Raw genomic sequence first — 18,532 nt, 5'->3', positions numbered from 1 at the left:
GGATGAAACACAGGAAATCAAAGCATCACAAATAAATGTGGAGATTCTTATCCCAGGACATTAAAAAAAAAAAAGAAAAAACTAACTGTACCATAATGGAGGGCAATATTTTTGCAGAAAGTACATCATAAGATCATTTCTGGCAACATTCAGAGTTAAACTATGTGTATTTTTAAAGAGTAGTTTAAGGCTTCCGTCATCTCAGCAAGAAATGTCTATTTATTGAGCCAAAAAAAAAGTTATGCTGCTTTAAAATTCTGCTGTTTCTTGCAGACAGATCAGTAGGGAGGCATGTAGTCCAACCCTTTAGGGTCTGAACATAATAATGCCTAGAAAATGCTATAAACCAACAGAGATTATTGTACTGCTTTGGGTTCATAAACTTTCCTCCCAGATACCATTAATGCTCAAAAGTGCAGACTCTTACTTCAACTTCTATTCTACCAACAATCTGTAGACTCCAGTTGTCCACATGACATTAAGACTACAACTTACATAAATACCAGCCTATATATGTATACTATATATTTTCAAACATGAAAAAAGAGATAAGAAGGAAGACTGTCATGAATTTTTATAAGACTTAAAATTTTTTGACATGTACACCCTGGTCTATTTATTTATGGCTATACTGGGTTTCCATTGCTGTGTGGGGGCTCTCTCTAGCTTTGGGAGCGGGGCTCTTTCCAGCTGCGGTGAACAGGCTTCTCACTGTGGTGGCTTCTCGTGTTGGGGAGCACAGGCTCGCGGGCTCTCAGGAGCTGCGGCTCTCAGCTCCAGAGCACAGGCTCAGTTGCTCCAACGTATATGGAATCTTTCCAGACCAGGGATCAAACCCATGTCCCCTGCACTGGCAGGTGGATTCTTACCCACTGTGCCACCAACGAAGTCCTTGTCAGGCATTTTTAAAAATCTCAATGGCCTGTGCAGAAATCTGAAAATGAGTATTGATTATTTTTATAAATTTTTTACCTGGTACTAAAGGAGAGTATCAGATACACTATTGCTGTTGTCTTGAATGTCATTCTATCGTAACCCTAATTCCCTAGTGGACAGAAACCCAAGAAACAATGAGGAACCAATAATATGTATCAAAAGAGAAACCACCCTTACCCCAGAAATGCTAAATACCAGCAATTCCACTCTCGGGTAAACACTCAAACAAAATGAAACCATATGGCCCCACAAAAATTCGTGCATAACCATTTATAGCAGCATTACTCATAACAACCAAAAAGTGGTAACAACCGAAGTCTCTAGCGACTGATGACTGAATAAACAAAAGGGGAATATTACTCAACCGTACAAAGGAAAAAAGGACTTGCACAGACTTCAACAGGAGTCAGTCACAGAGACCACATAGTGCGCTATATGATTCCGCTTAGGTGAAATCTCTAGAATAAGGAAATTTATAGAGACGAAAAGTAGTTTTGCGGTTGTGAGGGGCTGGAGAGGAGATGAGAAGCAGTTTCTGCTAGCAGGTCAGGGTTTCACTTTAGAGTCATGAACCATTATAAAACTTCAATCCTGGGGAAGGAGACGGTGGGGCCATGGGCAGCGCAGCGTTGACAGTAGACACCACCGTGTGCACAGCAGCCAGCAGGAGGCAGCTGGGCGGCACAGGGAGCTCAGCCCGTGCCTTCTGACGGCCTCGGGGGGCGTGAAGGGAGGCTCAGGAGGGAGGGCCTTCATGTATACATGCTGAGCGTACACACACACACACGGCTGATGCATGCTCTCGTACAGAGGAAGCCGATATAATATTGTAAAGCAATTATCCTCCCATTAAACATGTTTTTAAAAAAGACATACAAAAAAAAACTTCAATCATAAGAAAACATCAGACAAACCCAAATTGAGTGACATCCTATAAAATAACTGATGCCGTGGTTTGAACTGAAATTAGATCCTGTGCTGACATAGAATGAGCAAGCCCCGTGGAGCAGCTCGGTGACTTTGGCCATGGTACCCATGCTCCCTGGGCCTTGCCTTCCTCACAGTAGAACAGGAGCTCACAAGCTTGCTACAAATCATGAACAGTACATACCCAGCAACGTCTCTAGCACAAAGTAAACAGATGCTCCACAAATTTTTATTTTTGTTGCTCTTATTAAGCATGTGAGGACGTTAAAATAAAACATGACTCACCAGAGCTGTGCTGTCCAGCACAGTAACCACTAGCCACATGTGGTTCTTTAAATCTAAATTAATTAAAATTTAAAAACTCAGTTCCAGGAGACGCTTTTCACATGCTTAATAGTCACAAAAGTCTAGTAACTACAGTAACAGCACCGACCCAGAAAAATATCAACTGATGAATTTCTGTAGCTCCAGAACACATTTACCATCACTGCACTAGAGACCTGAAGACGCTCCAATGCGTGATCACGTTAAATGTAAAAATAAACACACTTTACATTCAACTTTAAACTTTCACACTTAGCCGAAAACACTACAAGCATCAGCTACTAGAAGTTCTGTCAAGACAATGATAAGACAGAGGGGAAATTAAGGAATGTTCACAGAAAATACTTGCAAGACATATTTCAAACTAGAAGAAATAAAAACAAATCAAATTGCAACCAAAGTCCTTATCACAGTTACATTGTTTAGGCTGTTAAATAAGCACTGCCAAAGTGCAAAAGTCTGACAGTCTCCTATAATTACAAAATGAGAAGGAGGAGGAATTAAGTCAGTGAGCAACAGCAATCTCTGAATGCTTGTGACACAAATTTCTCATTCATAAATTACATTTTTATAGAAAATATTTTAAAATATCTATTTCTCTGCAGCTGTTTCCAGTTCATGCGCTTTATCAACTGATGTCAACAAAAGGAGGCTTAAGTCTCCAAGAGATGCTGTGTCATATTTTTAAATACAAAAGTATTTTAAAGTGCTTTAAAAACATGGGCTCATCCACCTTATAATATCCCCAGGCAGCAGAGAGGCTTGGTACTCCTGAAAACACAAAAAATTGAGGTAATTTCCATTCAGAGTTTGGTGAGTCAAGGTGGGAATTTCTATGTTCTGGCTCAGCACCCAAATAACCCTGAACCAGACGCTCTCAACAGACCACTAGAGACTCTAAGGGCATGAGTCAAAGTCTCTAAAGAAAGGCTGGCAGATTCCCAGCCATTTTCTAGGAAACAAAACATAGATCCAATTTATAGATACAAAAATCTTGTTTATGATTTTTATTAACAATTGTAAAAAATGACCAAGCCATCCCTCAGTGTTTCTCACTTTTATCATCACACTAGATGCTGTGAGCGACATGGAGAATCCACAGACTGGAACGGTTCCATGAAACAGGCAAAACCAGACCAAGAAGCTCAGTCTGCTAGTGATCTTCAGAAACAGAGAGGAAAAGCACCTGTCCACTTTAGATTAAGGAAAATTCTGGGCCACTGCATATGACACCCTTAAGTTCAGATTTCCAGGTGGCCCAGTGGTAAAGGATCTACCTGTCAATGCAGGAGAGGCAAGAGATGAAGGTTCAATCCCTGGATCCAGAAGATCCCCTGGAGCAGGAAATAGCAACCCACCCCAGTATTCTTGCCTGGGAAATTCCATGGACAGAGGAGCCTAGAGGGCTACAGTCCACTGGGTCACAAAGAGTCAGACACAACTGAGCGATCGAGCACACACACACCAAAATGATCAAGAGTACCAATTTATGATGAAATATTGAGTAATAATTAAAATCTCTCCCACTGCAACTCAAATGCTCTCACATTCAAAATACATTACCCTTCTAAAGGAATTAAATGGGAGTCCTCAGAAGAAAAGGGTTGAGTGTTTGGCTCTGCTGGCCTTATTCCAGCTAGAATACACCCAGTAATTATGCCTGGAAGTTGCAAGGCACTTTTCCCTGGGGAGCTTTAAGTGCTTTAAAAACATGGGCCAATCCACCTTTATAATATCCCTAGGCAGCAGCAGAAAGAAGCTTGGTATGCTCAAAAGCACACAAAAAAAGTTGAAGTGATTTTTATGAAGTTACACCACTCAGAGTTAGGTGATTCGAGATGGGAATTTATAGATTCTGGCTCAGCACCCACATACCCTGAACCAGAAGATTTAAACCGACCACTAGAAACTCTTAGGGGTGTTTCAGCCTGAGTTAAACCCTCTGAGGAAAGGTTGGCAAATTCCCAGGATGTCAGCCCCTTTGGCAGAATTATTAGTGGCCACAGGAAGTCTCGAAAGAATGGCTCTTTGCTTACTCAAAACAAAGGGAAAGCCGCATTAACATCCCAAAGATGTGTTCATACGTCAAGCATGTATTTGTAACGTGTTTACTTTCCTCAGTTTGAAATAAAAGTCATCTGGTAAATTGCTCATATAAAATTATAAAACAGATAAGTATTTTATACTTGATTTATGATGTCAGATATTCAGTTTGTATTTCACCTCTAATTCTCAGGTCATGTATTAGCATGTGATTAATTAAGCCATTAATTAAGCCTTGGTATGTCTGGCAAAGAAGCAACTATCTGCCTTTGTCTCTGACTAGTCAAAGAAACCCCTCTTCAGGATTAGAGTCTGGACTTTACATCTGAGTAGGTAGTATACTTCCTTTTCCTGTGTTACCTTTTAATGTTATGTCTTTGCCTTAGTGCTTGTTTAATATCGAAATCATTATAATAGGGTGAGAACCAAACATTAACAGAGAAAAAATTACATTTCTCCTGGTTGTTAAGAAAAGATTTATGTTCCCAAACTCCACCTACATCTTAAATCCTGGGACACTAGTCCAAAACTTAGGTCCACACAAAAACCCATGCCCAAATGTTTACAACAGCTTTCATCATAGTTGCCAAAATATGGATGCAACCAAGATGTCTTTCAATAGGTGAACGGTTAAAAAACTGTGGTACATCCAGACAATGGAATGTCATTCAGTGATAAAAAGAAATGAGCTGCCAAGCCATAAGATATGGAGGAACCTTAAATGCATACTGCTTAGTGAAGGAAAGCTCTCTAGAAAGGCTCCATGCTGTATGATTCCAACTCCATGACATTCTGAAGAAAGCAGAACTATGGAGACAGCAAAAAGATCAGTGGTTGCTAGGGGTTCGGGAAAGAGGAGAAAGGATGAAGGGGAGGAACCAGGAGATCTTCAGGGCAGGGAAACCATTGGGTATGACGCTGCACAGTGAATACACGTCATCAGACATTTGTCCAAACCCACCAAACTGTAAACACAGTGAAGCCTAATGTAGACGATGGACTTTAGCTAATAATAATCAGTTAATATTGGCTCATCAATTGTAATAAATGTATCACACAAATCCAAGATGTTAGGAGCAAGGGAAATTAAAGTGAGAAATGATATGAGAACTATTTTCTGTAAACTTAACATTGCTCCAATAAAATAGTCTATTAAGTTAAAAAAACAGAAGCCTGATAGATTTTCCCAAACTCCATATGCAGCTTAAATCCAGGGACACAAGTAAAGAATTTTATTTGATTGACAACTTTTCTGGTGAACTTGGCCTTTTTGTAAATATGATGAGTTCTAAAAACCACACTACCGGCTACTTATTAAAAAAACTATAGTCTCCTCTTTGTTGTCAATTTTCAAAATTCTGGGCAGGAGACAAAGCTAATGTACAGGTAGACAGAATCAGTAAGCAGTTTTTACACTGCTGGCCACGTTTCACCTGAGTTACCAACTCACTTCCTGTGCTAGACGGTCCTTCAGTCACGCTGCTTCTCAAGCCCATTACCACTTTCCTTTTCATTACTATTATTATGAACATTTTAACCTGCACTGTAAGTTCCCGGAGGCTTCCCAAGTGGCAGAGTGCTAAAGAATCCGTCTGCCGATGCAAGAGACACAAGAGGCATGGGTTCGATCCCGAGTCAAGATCGGGAGGAGGAGACCTGGGGGAGGAAATGGCAGCCCACTCCAGCTCTTGCCTGGGAAATCCCTTGGACAGAGGAGCCCGGCGGGCTACAGTCTATGGGGTCGCAAAGAGTCTGAGTAGTGACTGAGCACACACACGTTAGTTCCCCTAAGGCAGGGGCTGTGCCTTAGCTATCTCTTACCCTCAATACTGAACATACTGAGAAAAGATGGAAGGCGGAAGGCATGGGGAAAGGAAGGGACACTTTACAAATATTTGCTCATTATCAGTCTCAACCAGAAACACACAATACACTCAAACTGGGTATCATACATTCAAACTGAGTTTGCTCAAAAGACCACTTTTAAAGGCAGGGCAGGGCTCTTGCTATGTTACTCACTCTGGACTGGAAAGGTCAAGGGGTGAAAGCGATTCCTGGAATTGACAGAGAGACAGAGAGAGGAGGGAAGCACGAAGCCGTGAGGGTAAAAGTATGGAGCCAACAGGCCAGGACCCAGTAGAAAAAAGCTGAAGGAATAAACACCCGTCACTCTTGACCTGCCCTCAGAGCTCCTATTTCTTCCCATTGGTGGAATCAGTCTGGAAGCAGAGGGCAAGCATTCACTGGTGTAACCCACACAGGTCGGCCACCCAAGGCACAGAGCAGGATGGGCAGGATGAAGACTGCATCCAGGGGAGCAAATGGAAGACACCCAGCACATCTCAAAACACACATGCCCACCAGCATGCCCCAAGTGCTCCCAACCTCCCCTTCTGCTTATGAGAGTCTGTAGACTCAAACCAACCTAGCCTTCAACTCCTAATTCCCGTCACTTCATTGATGAGTATCCTTGGGCAAATGACTTAATCGCGAAGCCTCAGATTCACCACCTGCAAAACAGAACTAGCTAGAGGGACTGCTTGAGAACTGCAAGGATTAAATGAGAACAGAGTGCTTAGTGGCTGTGAACAGGAAGTGACATTATTACACGCCCCACAGCACACACTTAAGGACAGTTTTTAGCACATAATCTTACACTTATTTCTGTCCCTTAGCTGTTTAATGTATAAGTTCTGTCTCTCCAGGTACACTGTATAGTCTTTCAAGACAGGCAAGAGTTGGGACATTTTATTTCTTTGCTATGCCCCAATGCACCTACCTGATATAGTGAGCTGAGTAAACAGGGCAACAAAATAAATATTTACTGAAGAAACACATAACCCCTCCAATAAAAAGAGAAAGGCTTAATTAATTTATTAACCTGCAGAACAGAAGCATCACTAATGAAATCACTAGACGTTTCCTCTGGCCTATAAAGTACTCACTTGATTCATAAGTTGATATCTCTTTTCAAGCAAATTTTAATATGTACAAACTTGGCATCATTCCAGTTGGGGATAATAAGAAAAAGAGGGAACAAGAGTTGGGAATAGAAAAGGATATAAAGCGGATGGCAGAGTAGGAGTAAAAGTCTTGGGAAAAATGAAAGAAGATGAGGAAAGATAAGGGTGTATCCCCCATGCCCACTGGTGGGCAGTGTCTGCGAGGAAGGAGGCCAGTAAATGTGTGCTGTGTAGATGCAGTGTGCTCAGTCACTCAGTCTGACTCTCTGCAACCCATGGACCTTAGCCCGCCAGGCTCCTCTGTCTATAGGATTTTTCAGGCAAGAATACTGGAGTGGTCACCATGCCCTCCTCCAGGGGATCTTCCCTGGAGGGAAGACCAGGGATGAAACCCACGTCCCCTGTGTCTCCTGCATTGGCAGGAGGATACCCACTGAGTCACCTGGGAAGCTCAAGACGTGGGGAGAAAAACAGCAGATGCTCAGGCAAGACCTGGTAAAGCCAAGGCTATTCAGTGGATGCTCTTTTGTATTGGGAGAGAAAGAGGAAAATACTGGGGTTGAATAGATTAAACAAAACCACTCAGGCATCCCAGATAATCTGCATCTCTAAGACCGCTATGGAAACAATGAAGCAGGATCCCAGAGGTCTGCCCATGTGCGCAGACCCATAAAACGAAGTCAAGAATTGTAAGTGCTAAAATACAGAAGAACACTAAACATCTGGACTAAGAACCACATGAGGCAAACCAATGCCTCTCAGCTCTGACCTTGCGAGAGAGAAAATAACTTCAAAGAGATGACAATTGTTAGGGATGACATACCTAGAAACTTGAGTAACTTTCAGTCAGTGGGAATGCTATGTATTTTCAATGGCAGAGATTTAATAGAAGAAATCGGTTACGTAGGTATTAAAAGACTAGAAAAGTGAAAAGGGGACACAGAGATAACCTTGATATCCATCACTGCAAGAAGCAGCCTTAACCTTAGGGCTCAAGAAACAAAAGGGAAGAGGTGGGGTAACCAGAACCTAGCTTCTCAAGGGAGGGACTATTAATAGGACTCAAAGCAGGCTGGGGAGGGACTTCCCTGGTGGTCCAGTGGTTGAGAATCCACCTGTCGATGCAGGAGACAAGGGTTCAATCCCTGGTCCAGGAAGATCCCACATGCCTTGGAGCAACTAAGCCCATGCACCACAACTACCGAAGCCCCGGCTCTAGAGCCTGTGCTCAGCAACGAGAAGCCCACGCTGCAACTAGAGAGAGTCCTGAAGAGGCACGAAGACCCAGCAGAGTCAAAAATAATAAATAAAAAACGAAAGAAGCAGGGTGGGGAGAACAGGACACACACAGAATAACTGATACTCCGAACCTGGCTGGGACCACAGTAAAGGGATGCCAAAAATTCCTAAAGAAACTACAGACTAGAGCTATCACTGGCCACAGGAGAAACGTGGACGGGAGCTGAAAACAGCCAAGTCCCTTCTCCCCCTTGCTCCTACGTTTCAATCTTCCACCAGAGTCTCCTCCTGCCAGAAACCAACAGAAACTGAGATGTGAGGGGATCTGGGAGATGGATTTCTCAGAGTTCCAGCCCCAGCCTCACAAAACAAAGCAGAAAATGGTGGGCTTGAGGCTGAGACCACAAGTGAAGAGCCAGCACAGTGGGATATCCACATGTTCCCTATTAGGTTTCAGGGTCTTCAATGGAAAACTCTTTAATATTGGTTTTCCAGGAACCCAACCCTGATTTTTTTATTTTTTTGAGAAACACTGACTGTCATGAAGCTTTTCTGATTAAAAATCAGTTGGAATATTTCACTAAAACTCCTTTTTCCCCCTCTCAGGATTATAAATATTCCTATTTATTTGGGACAGAAATTTCATAAGATAGAGCATAAAGAATGATTGTTATAATGGAGAACACTAGCCAAATACAACCAACTTCTCCTCCAACAAAGGAAAATTCTTAATAGACTTCTAGCATTTCCAAAATCTGTTTAAATAAGTATCCCCTAATTCTCCTACCCAAAAAGTTGGCCTCTGCACTGGGATGAGGGGTGTGTGTGTGTGTGTGTGTGTGTGTGTATGGGGGAGGGGGGCTCTGAGAAGGAGTGTATTTTGTTCTCCAGGTAAGAGAAATACAGATCTTTGGGGGCCAGAAGGTGAACAGTCAGTCTCCAAGAAAGCCCCCAGTGAACCGTGTCTCCTAGAATGCACACTCTCGTATGGTCCCTTCCCATACTGAATAGGACTGACCAGTGGAACCGCAATACAAGAGTATTGCAGGGACAGCCATGCATGACTTCCAAGTCAGAAAAGACATCATGGCTTCCATTTTGCTTTCTTTCTGATTGCTCACTGTGGGAGAAGCCAGATGCTGGAATGCAAGGACCTTCACTGTAGCTCTGTAGGGATGTTTATGTGGCAAGGAACTGAGGCCTTCTACATGAGCCACGTACAAGCACACCCTCCAGCCAGTCGCGCCTTCAGATGACTACAGCCCCAACGTCCCGAATACAACCTCTGAGACACCCAGAGTCAGTGCCACCCAGCAGACTTTGAGTCCCAATTCCTGACCCTCAGAAACTCTCTGAGATAACAGATTTTTATTACTGTTCTAAGGCATTAAGATCAGAGGTAACTTATTATGGAGCAGTAGCTAATTAACATACCCTTAAAGAGCCCTGATGCTGCTGCTGCTAAGTCACTTCAGTTGTGTCCGACTCTGTGTGACCCCATAGACGGCAGCCCACCAGGCTCCCCCGTCCCTGGGATTTGAGCCCTACTTGGTCATATTCTTTAGTCAAGTGGACAAGATTTGCTTCATAGGCATTGCTCCGAGTCTCCTGATTGGGACTGAAAGAATCTTCCAGTTTCATTAAGATGGTTTATTTAAAGAGTCCAGCTGCTCCCACCCTCTCTATCTATTCCACTACTCTTTTAAGATATCTTGAATTTTCTGTCAACTAAGCCAACAGAGGAATTAGATGCCCATGAGGTTTTAAGCCCCTTTAATACTGGAAGTATTCAAGCAGATGATCAAAGGTTATAAAGTACTTCCTATACCAACTGGAAGGTGGGACCAGATGGCCCATAAGGTTTCTAATCACACTAAGAAGTTTCTAAGACGCAAGTCTCTGGGTGTGCTCCCCAAAAAACTGTGATGTAATTCTCATCAGTTACAACAAAGTATTGAAAGAGGCCTGGAGTTCACAGGGAAATAAAGAATTAAAATGGCTTATAAGCCATTATAAACTTAAAAAGATGCTCAGCCTATTAGTAACTAATGCAAAAATAACAGAACTAGTCAAACATTAATTTACATGTGCCTGGTTGGAAAATCTTCCAGTTCCAGAAAAGACATTAGGGCAAAGGGTAGAGAAATAGACATGGGGAGCTGCTACTGCTGCTGCTGCTGCTGCTGCTGCTGAGTCGCTTTAGTCGTGTCCGACTCTGTGCAACCCCATAGACGGCAGGCCACAGGCTCCTCTGTCCCTGGGATTCTCCAGGCAAGAACACTGGAGTGGGTTGCCATTTCCTTCTCCAATGCATGAAAGTGAAGTTGCTCAGTCATGCCCGACTCTTAGCGACCCCATGGACTGCAGCCTACCAGGCTCCTCCATCCATAGGATTTTCCAGGCAAGAGTACTGAAGTGGGTTGCCATTGCATGGGGAGGGGGGTAGGTAAATCGATGAATGTTCTTCAAAAAGTAATTCAGGCAATGTATATTAAAATTTTAACTTCTCATAGCATGTGTGGAGCTTCCCAGGTGGCATAGTGGTAAAAAATCTGCCTGCCAATGCAGGAGATGGGGGTTCAACCCCTGGGACGGGAAGATTCCCTGGAGAAGGAAATGGCAACTCACTCCAGTATTCTTGCCTTGTCTGGGAAATCCCATGGACAGACTACAGTCTAGGGGGTCGCAAGAGTCCAGACACAACTTAGCAAGTGAAAACCAATAGCCACGTGACTCTGCACTTTCCATTGTGAACAAAATTATCCATTCTCCTGTTTGTAAGGACAAAATCCTAAAGTGAAAGAAAGTGAAAGTGAGGTCGCTCAGTCGTGTCTGACTCTTTGCGACCCCATGGACTGTAGCCTATCAGGCTCCTCCGTCCATGGGATTTTCCAGGCAAGCATGCTGGAGTGGATTGCCATTTCCTTCTCCAGGGGATCTTTCCAACCCAGGAATCGAACTCAGGTCTCCCGCATTGCAGGCAGATGCTTTACCATCTGAGCCACCAGGGAAAGGCAGAATCCTGTTTGTAAGGACAAAATCCTATAAAAGATCTAAATATTTACCAATTTTAAAAGGGGGTAAATAAATTTCATTGCAACTATATAATGAACAGCATACAATCTATGAACAGAATGAGCTGTATCTATATACAACTGATAGGAAACACTGTCAAGGTATACTGTTAGAAAGAAAAACAAGATATGTCTTAATATAAGAGGGAGGAAGACCCAAGCACAGAAAACACCTGGGAGGAGTTTTTAAAATGCCATTCCCACTTGCCACTAGGAAGGGATACTAATTACTTGGGAGGAGGAAATCTTTTTGCTATATGCTCATTTGTACATGCACACACTCTAATTTTTTTAAAGTGTGTGTGTGGGCAGGGGGGAAGCTTAATACAGAAAAAAGAACAAAAGAAAAAATAAAGAGTTAAGTCACAGCTACTTTCCAAGTAATTTAAAACACAGTCCATCCAAGTAGCCGGAGTCTGGCTTTGAGTTTAAGACACTCACATGTACATTCAACTGTTAAAAATCACCTCTGAGAGAAAAAAAAAGGTCCTTCACACCATCAGCATGCCTCTCACTAACTGCAGAACCAGAGCTCTCTGGCCATCTTAATGCAAACCACTAACTCAAAGATGGGAGGGCTCCACAAGGCGATCATCTTCCTGCCCTAAGCATCACAAATCATGAAATGTGATAGAGCTGCCTTAATGTGAATGTTAGGCAAAGAGCGGCAAGGTTAAAGAAATACAAAGGAGTCAGCATTCACGGTCCTAACTGGTCCAGAGCACACAGCTGTTGTCAAAAAGCTGGCTGCCCCTGCCGACGGCCTCCCCCCATAAATGCCAGCCTCATGTGATCCTCCTCTCTGTTGGCCAAACCCTTCCTGAGACTAAGTGAGCACTTCCCAGATCAGTGATCTTCTTTGAAAAGAAGTCTAGTAAGTGGTGGTTAATTATTCTCAGGGTGTGTGACACAGAAGGGAAACTGCATTCAGAAGGAACATTCTTTTGAGGGGAAGAGACAGGGTGTTTGGGACTGACATGGACACTTTGCTATCCTTAAAACGGATAACCAACAAGGTCCTACTGTATAGAACAGGGAACTCTGCTCGATATTATACGGCAGCCTGGATGGGAGGGGAGTTTGGGGAATAATGGATACATGTGTATGTATGCCTGAGTCCTTTTGTTGTTCACCTGAAATTATTACAACATTGTTAATCAGTTATACTCCAATATAAAACAAAAACGAAAAAAAAATAAAATTGGACTGCGAAAAAAACAAAAGAACATTTCTTCTCTTTGGTCCAATATGTTAAAGATGAGAACTTTTGTGTCTTAAAATGGGCTTTATTTGCTCACAGGTGAGGTACTTTTGTTCATCTCACAACAAATAAATTGTAACTATCTAAAAACATTCATTTAAATGTTATCAATTATCTTATGACCTAAGTTGGACCAAAAAGAAGGCTGAGGGCCAAAGAATTAATGCTCTTGAATTGTGATGCTGGAGAAGTCTTGAGGGTCCCTTGGACACCAAGAAGATCAAGTTAGTCAATCCTACAGGAAATCAGCTCTGAATATTCACTGGAAGGACTAATGCTGAAGCTGAAGCTCCAATTCTTGGCCACCTGATGAGAAGAGCCGGGAAAGACCCTGATGATGGGAAAGACTGAGGGCAGGAGGAGAAGGGGGCAACAGAGGATGAGATGGTTGGATGGCATCACTGACTCAATGGAGATGAGTTCTAGCAAACTCTGGGAGCTAGCAAAGGGCAGGGAAGCCTGGTGTGCTGCAGTCCATGGGGTCAAAAGCGGCAGGACATGACTTAGTGACCAAACAACAACACATCATAAAGGCCCCACCTCCAAATACAGTCATGTTGGAGGAAAAGTTTTGGCACAGAAATTAAGGGAGGACACAATCAGCGGGGAGCAAGCCCCCTTTCACGTGGTTTCGATCCTCTCACGTGTGAGTATCTGCTATATTGCTGGAAGACTAAAAACCTCAGGCTGTCGAGATGTGAATAAGTTTGTCCCTTTCCTGCTGCTACAGACCCAAAGAGGATACGGTTGTTGGTTTGGCTCTCTGAGTCAAACACATAAAGCCACTCAACCTAGAGAAGATGTAGTAAAAAAAGAGAGAGAGACACTGTCTCCTGGCTCGCTAACTCAGCAAGAATACAAGGCTGTTTACCATCAAGGAGTTAAGACCTGCAAAGAATTGAGTGTGGGAATGGTGGGCTCCACATACATTTTACAACCCTTCTTACCACTTAGTGGGGAAACCACTTTCAGAAACAAGATTTTGCTGCTGCTGTTTCAGCCAAATCTGTAATTTTATGAATCAAAACAAGTCATCATAATTCTATGTGATGAGAAAGTAAAACTGAAAAGTAACTAAAATCAAAAGTCAAAGAACAGACTAAAACAGAATATCTGTCTTAAACGTGACAATAATTAACACTAATATTAGCATCCGAACAGAATGGAGGTATGTTAATGACAAAAACAACTGCATGTAGTCGTGAATAAACAGAAAACACCGAGGACCTAACAGTTCTTCATCCTGAGGGAACCTCTGGGAACTCCTTGCCCACAACACAGGATTTGGTGGCTGTCTATAATTCACACTCTCTCTGCCCCTCATCGTTCCTCCCTTCAGGCAGACGACGGCACATATTCAAGCTGCACATATACATAACCTCGCTCCTATGCTGGCCACATTCCCCAGGTTCCTCCTTAAACACCTTCTTATACTTTAAGTGAAACGCTCATTGTACCTACTATAACTAATTATTTTCCCATGAGAAATGGAATTTTTTGAGTGCACAAGCTAAATAAGCCTTTCTCATCTTTGCGTATACCCAGCAACTGGCACAAGTCTTGACTCCAGGTGGAAGTGTTAGTCGCTTCGGTCGTGTCTGACTCTTCGAGCCCCCATGGACTGTAGCCCACCAGGCTCCTCTGTCTGTGGGATTCTCCAGGCAAGAATACTGGAGTGGGTAGCCATTCTCTCCTCCAAGGGATCTTCCCAACCCAGGGATCGAACCCAGGTCTCCAGCACTGCAGGCAGATTCTTAACCGCCAGAGCCTCTGGGGTGTTCAGTAAACACTCTTGAATAAATTAAAAAGTCCATCATTCATGAGGTAATCAAAAGAAACAAACATTTAAAAACAATTTGTTTAGTCAAAGAAATACAATTTAAAGAAACTTTAAATTGTCCCTTAATTGGTAGGGGACACTATACTTAACAAAATAGCAAAATTGTATTTTAAATGTTCAAAAAATTCTTCAACCCTTCAGAAAAATAACATGGCACTACCTATTTAAAGTCTCAGCAATCCATTCATTCCTGAGAGTCAGCTAGAATTTTATCCAAAGAAAATAACAGAAGAAAAAAAAAAAAAGCTTGTCTGGAAAGTTTCATTATTTAAAATATCAAAATATGAGAAAATCCTTATATAGGAAGAGAGTAAGCAAAGTAGTCTGCATCAATTCAATGAAATATTATGCAACAAAAAACTGATAATTTATGACTGCAGAAATATGGCACTTTTTTTTTTCCAGTGTTTAAAGTTACATCTGGAACAATTTACCTTAAGTTTATTTAAAGGATCCAAAGTATGTCATTTCTGGTATATTCCAACCACTGACATTTTAAAAACAAAACTATTACATTATTGTTAAGGAACTCTATTGAGGTACAGTTCACATGCCATACAATTTACTCATTTAAAGTATACAACTCTATGGCTTTTAGTACATTCACAAAGTTGAACAAACATGCACACTATGAATTTGAGAACACTGCCCCTGCCCCAACAAGAAACCCCACACTCCCTGGTTGTCAGTCCCTGACCATCTCACCATCCTCCTAACCAAGTCCCAGGCAGCCATTCATCTACTTTTCACATCCACAGATGTGCCCATTTTGGAGATTTTGTATAAGTGGAATCATACACTATGCAGTCCTTTGTGACTGGCTTATTTCTTTCAGCATCACGTTGTCAAAGCACATTCATGGCAGCATCTATCAATACTTCTTTTTATTCACAAATAACATTCCATTGCACAGATAGAGCACTTTTCACTTATCACTCATTAGTTGACGGACATTTGGATTGTTCTCATTTCCTAGCTATTATGAACACTGGTGTAAGTCTGTATGGGCTTGTTTTCATTTCTCCTGGATACACACTAAGGAGTGGATTTACTAGATTATATCGTAACTGTATGTTTAACAATTTGAGGAACTACAGACAGCTTTCAAAAGCAGCTGAATTACACACATCTGTGACAGCACTTGTAATTATGTCCTAGGTGGCATCTCATTGTGGTTTGACTTGCAAATCTCTGATAACTAATGACGCTGAGCATCTTTTTTTATGTTTATTGACCATTTGTATAACTTCCTTGAAACATCTATTCACATCCTTTGACAATTCTCAATAGGATTATTTGTCTTTTTATAACTGAGTTGTAACAGTTCTTTATATATTCTGGCTACTCACCCCTTATCAGATAGACGACATGCAAAAATTTTCTCCCATTCTGTGGGCTGTCTTTTCACTTTCTTAACACTATTCTTTTCAATGTGTCCAGAGAAGCCTAAATATCATGGAGATTTCATTCCCACCATAGTCCATATAAAACAGACATAAACAAAGGCCAGGAAATGGACATCATGCCCTTTGCTCTTTGAAATATTTCATTCCTCTTCTCCCTCAGAAGTTCATGCTAATGTATTTATGCTTGATAGTCTTCCGATTTATTAATACTCTATTGTACTTCTGTGTAACAGCTTCATACATACTTAAAAGTTAAATGCCTTTGATCTCCTGTGACCACAAAATCTAGTCTTTAATGTTTTTCTTCTAAATTCAATTATTCGAATTATTTTTTATTTGTGTATTTTATTATAACTACTCATAGTTAAGGGCTTCCCAGGTAGCATAGAGGTAAGGAACTGTCTGCCAATGCAGGAGATGCAGATCCGATCCCTGGGTTAGGAAGCTCTCCTGGAGAAGGAAATGGCAACCCGCTCCAGAATTCTTGTCTGAAAAATTCCATGGACAGAGGAGCCTGGTGGGCTACAGTCCATGGGTCGCAAAGGCTCAGACAAGACTGATTGAGCACACACACAAACACACACATCCAAGAAGAGATCCAGACGCTGATTAATTTTATGCAATTTTCTCTTTTACTCTAAAGTTTGATGGCTTCAAATCCCTTGTTACACCAGACAGAGATATACAAATTAGCCTAAAACCTATATTTTGAAAACCCGGCTTAAGCTTGACAAGTGTATGACTGGATTAATATTGCTTACACTCATCTAGACGTCACTTTGACAAACAACATGTTTGTCTTGATGGCATCTCCCCTCTAGGCATATGGCACTTCCATTAACTCTGGTGTTATCTTTGTAGCAGGAGAATATGCCTCATTGTTTTCAGATTATTCATAATTTACAAGGTCTCTCTTTGGTCATGATTCATAATTGCTCATAATATTGAAGGGAAAGATCCATGCACAGATGCTATTCAGTGTGTGGGGGGTTAATTATTATTAATTTCAAAGAACAAACTGTCCTATTTGAAGCAAACATTCAGCAGTCATGATCCAAATATTAGATGAAATTGTTACCTTATAAAGTATAACATAAAAAAGATGTTACGCTGAATTTTATCATGGCAACCTTTGGCAACTTGGAGAAAATCTGCAAATATGAAGTCACAAAAGAATATAAATTCATGATATTCAAAATAATTCCATTAACAAGTATTTATTATTAATTCTACTTGCATATTACTCAATGATAGACACAGAGATCATACACACACTTCACCCCTTGATTCTATCACCTAACTGGCATAACGAAATACCCAAAGAATCCGAGGGCTATAAGGGGATTTGTGATACTAATATTTATCTCCAAACTTAGGTTGTCTTCATTCAAAACTACCCTCTGGGGAACTGATGACTTATAAAATCAGTTCCGCAGGCAAACATTCCCTCCCATCTGCCCTTTCTGCAGTGGCATGAAAATTCAAACAAATCAACTACAAATCTCGCCAAATAAACAATATTTCGTGAGATTAATTAAAGTGACTTTGGAAAACTGCTTGTCATGCACAGGACCACAGAAAGAAGAGGACCACAGGATTCTCTTTATAATCCACAATTAAAGGTTTTAAAATCTACAAGCTTATAGATACTTTAAAAGAGAATATAATAATCATCAAATTTTTTAATCTCTTAGAGAAATGAAAATAAATAAGACCCTCCTCATGATTATACTTAAAAAGTCATTGGAAAACGCCCTAATGCTGGAAATGATTGGGGGCAGGAGGAGAAGGGAGCGACAGAGGATGAGATGGTATCACCAACTCGATGGACGTGAATTTGAGCAAACTGCAGGAGATGGTGAAGGACAGGGAAGCCTGGCATGCTGCAGTCCATGGGGTTGAGAAGAGTTGGACGTGACTGAGCGACTAACAACAACAACATATATGTTATTATACAATTGCAGGAATGATTTTTCCCAAAAACCTTATTCATTTTTTCCCCTAATTACTAGCACATATTTTTCTAATTAACTGCAAGTAAAAACTAAAATGAACTTTATTTTCATGATGATCAGTTTATTTTCTAAAAGACCAAATCCCAATCACACTTTATATGCACAGAAATCATGAAATGTCAATCTTCGTTCCCGTGGGTTCACCTTTAGTGACCTTTTTCCAGGGTCAACGGTCCTTGAGCCTCCTCTCTCTTTCTAGTTCCAACTAATGAGCAATGTTTTAGCCAGATCTAAGCCCACCTGCAGTACTTCTCCTGTGGGCCCCACAGTCATCTTGCTCCAGCTCAGCCCCAGGAGCCTTTCCCAGCACCAAGCATGGGCTGTGTACACTAACCCCCCTCCCTGAGCCCCAAGACTCACTCAAGACAACCACTGAGCAAGACACACAAGCCTCCCCGGTCCGTGAATTCCAAAGATCCCATTGTTAATTACTCTGGAGTAGACATTTAATTGGAAAAGGCAATGGCACCCCACTCCAGTACTCTTGCCTGGCAAATCCCATGG

At 41.7% G+C, this 18,532-nt stretch overlaps 1 protein-coding gene across 6 annotated transcripts in view; it reads right to left on the bottom strand.

Moving 5' to 3' along the window:
* The window catches only part of CDK14 (cyclin dependent kinase 14), a 659,101-nt gene that overhangs the window by 600,568 nt on the left and 40,001 nt on the right, over nucleotides 1-18,532 (bottom strand). Inside the window, exon 3 of one of the 6 annotated variants that reach the window (XM_061413380.1) lies at nucleotides 17,092-17,164. The exons of the other annotated variants lie outside the window; for them this stretch is intronic. The gene's annotated coding sequence lies outside the window, so the exon portion shown is untranslated. The remainder of the gene's footprint in view (nucleotides 1-17,091; nucleotides 17,165-18,532) is intronic. 6 annotated transcript variants of the gene reach the window in all.

The sequence above is a fragment of the Bos javanicus genome, chromosome 4 (assembly GCF_032452875.1).
Source record: "Bos javanicus breed banteng chromosome 4, ARS-OSU_banteng_1.0, whole genome shotgun sequence".
In the NCBI taxonomy this organism is placed as follows: Eukaryota; Metazoa; Chordata; class Mammalia; order Artiodactyla; family Bovidae; genus Bos; species Bos javanicus.
The sequence above is the reverse complement of the archived record's forward strand: the minus strand, read 5'-3'. Positions and strand labels throughout refer to the sequence as shown.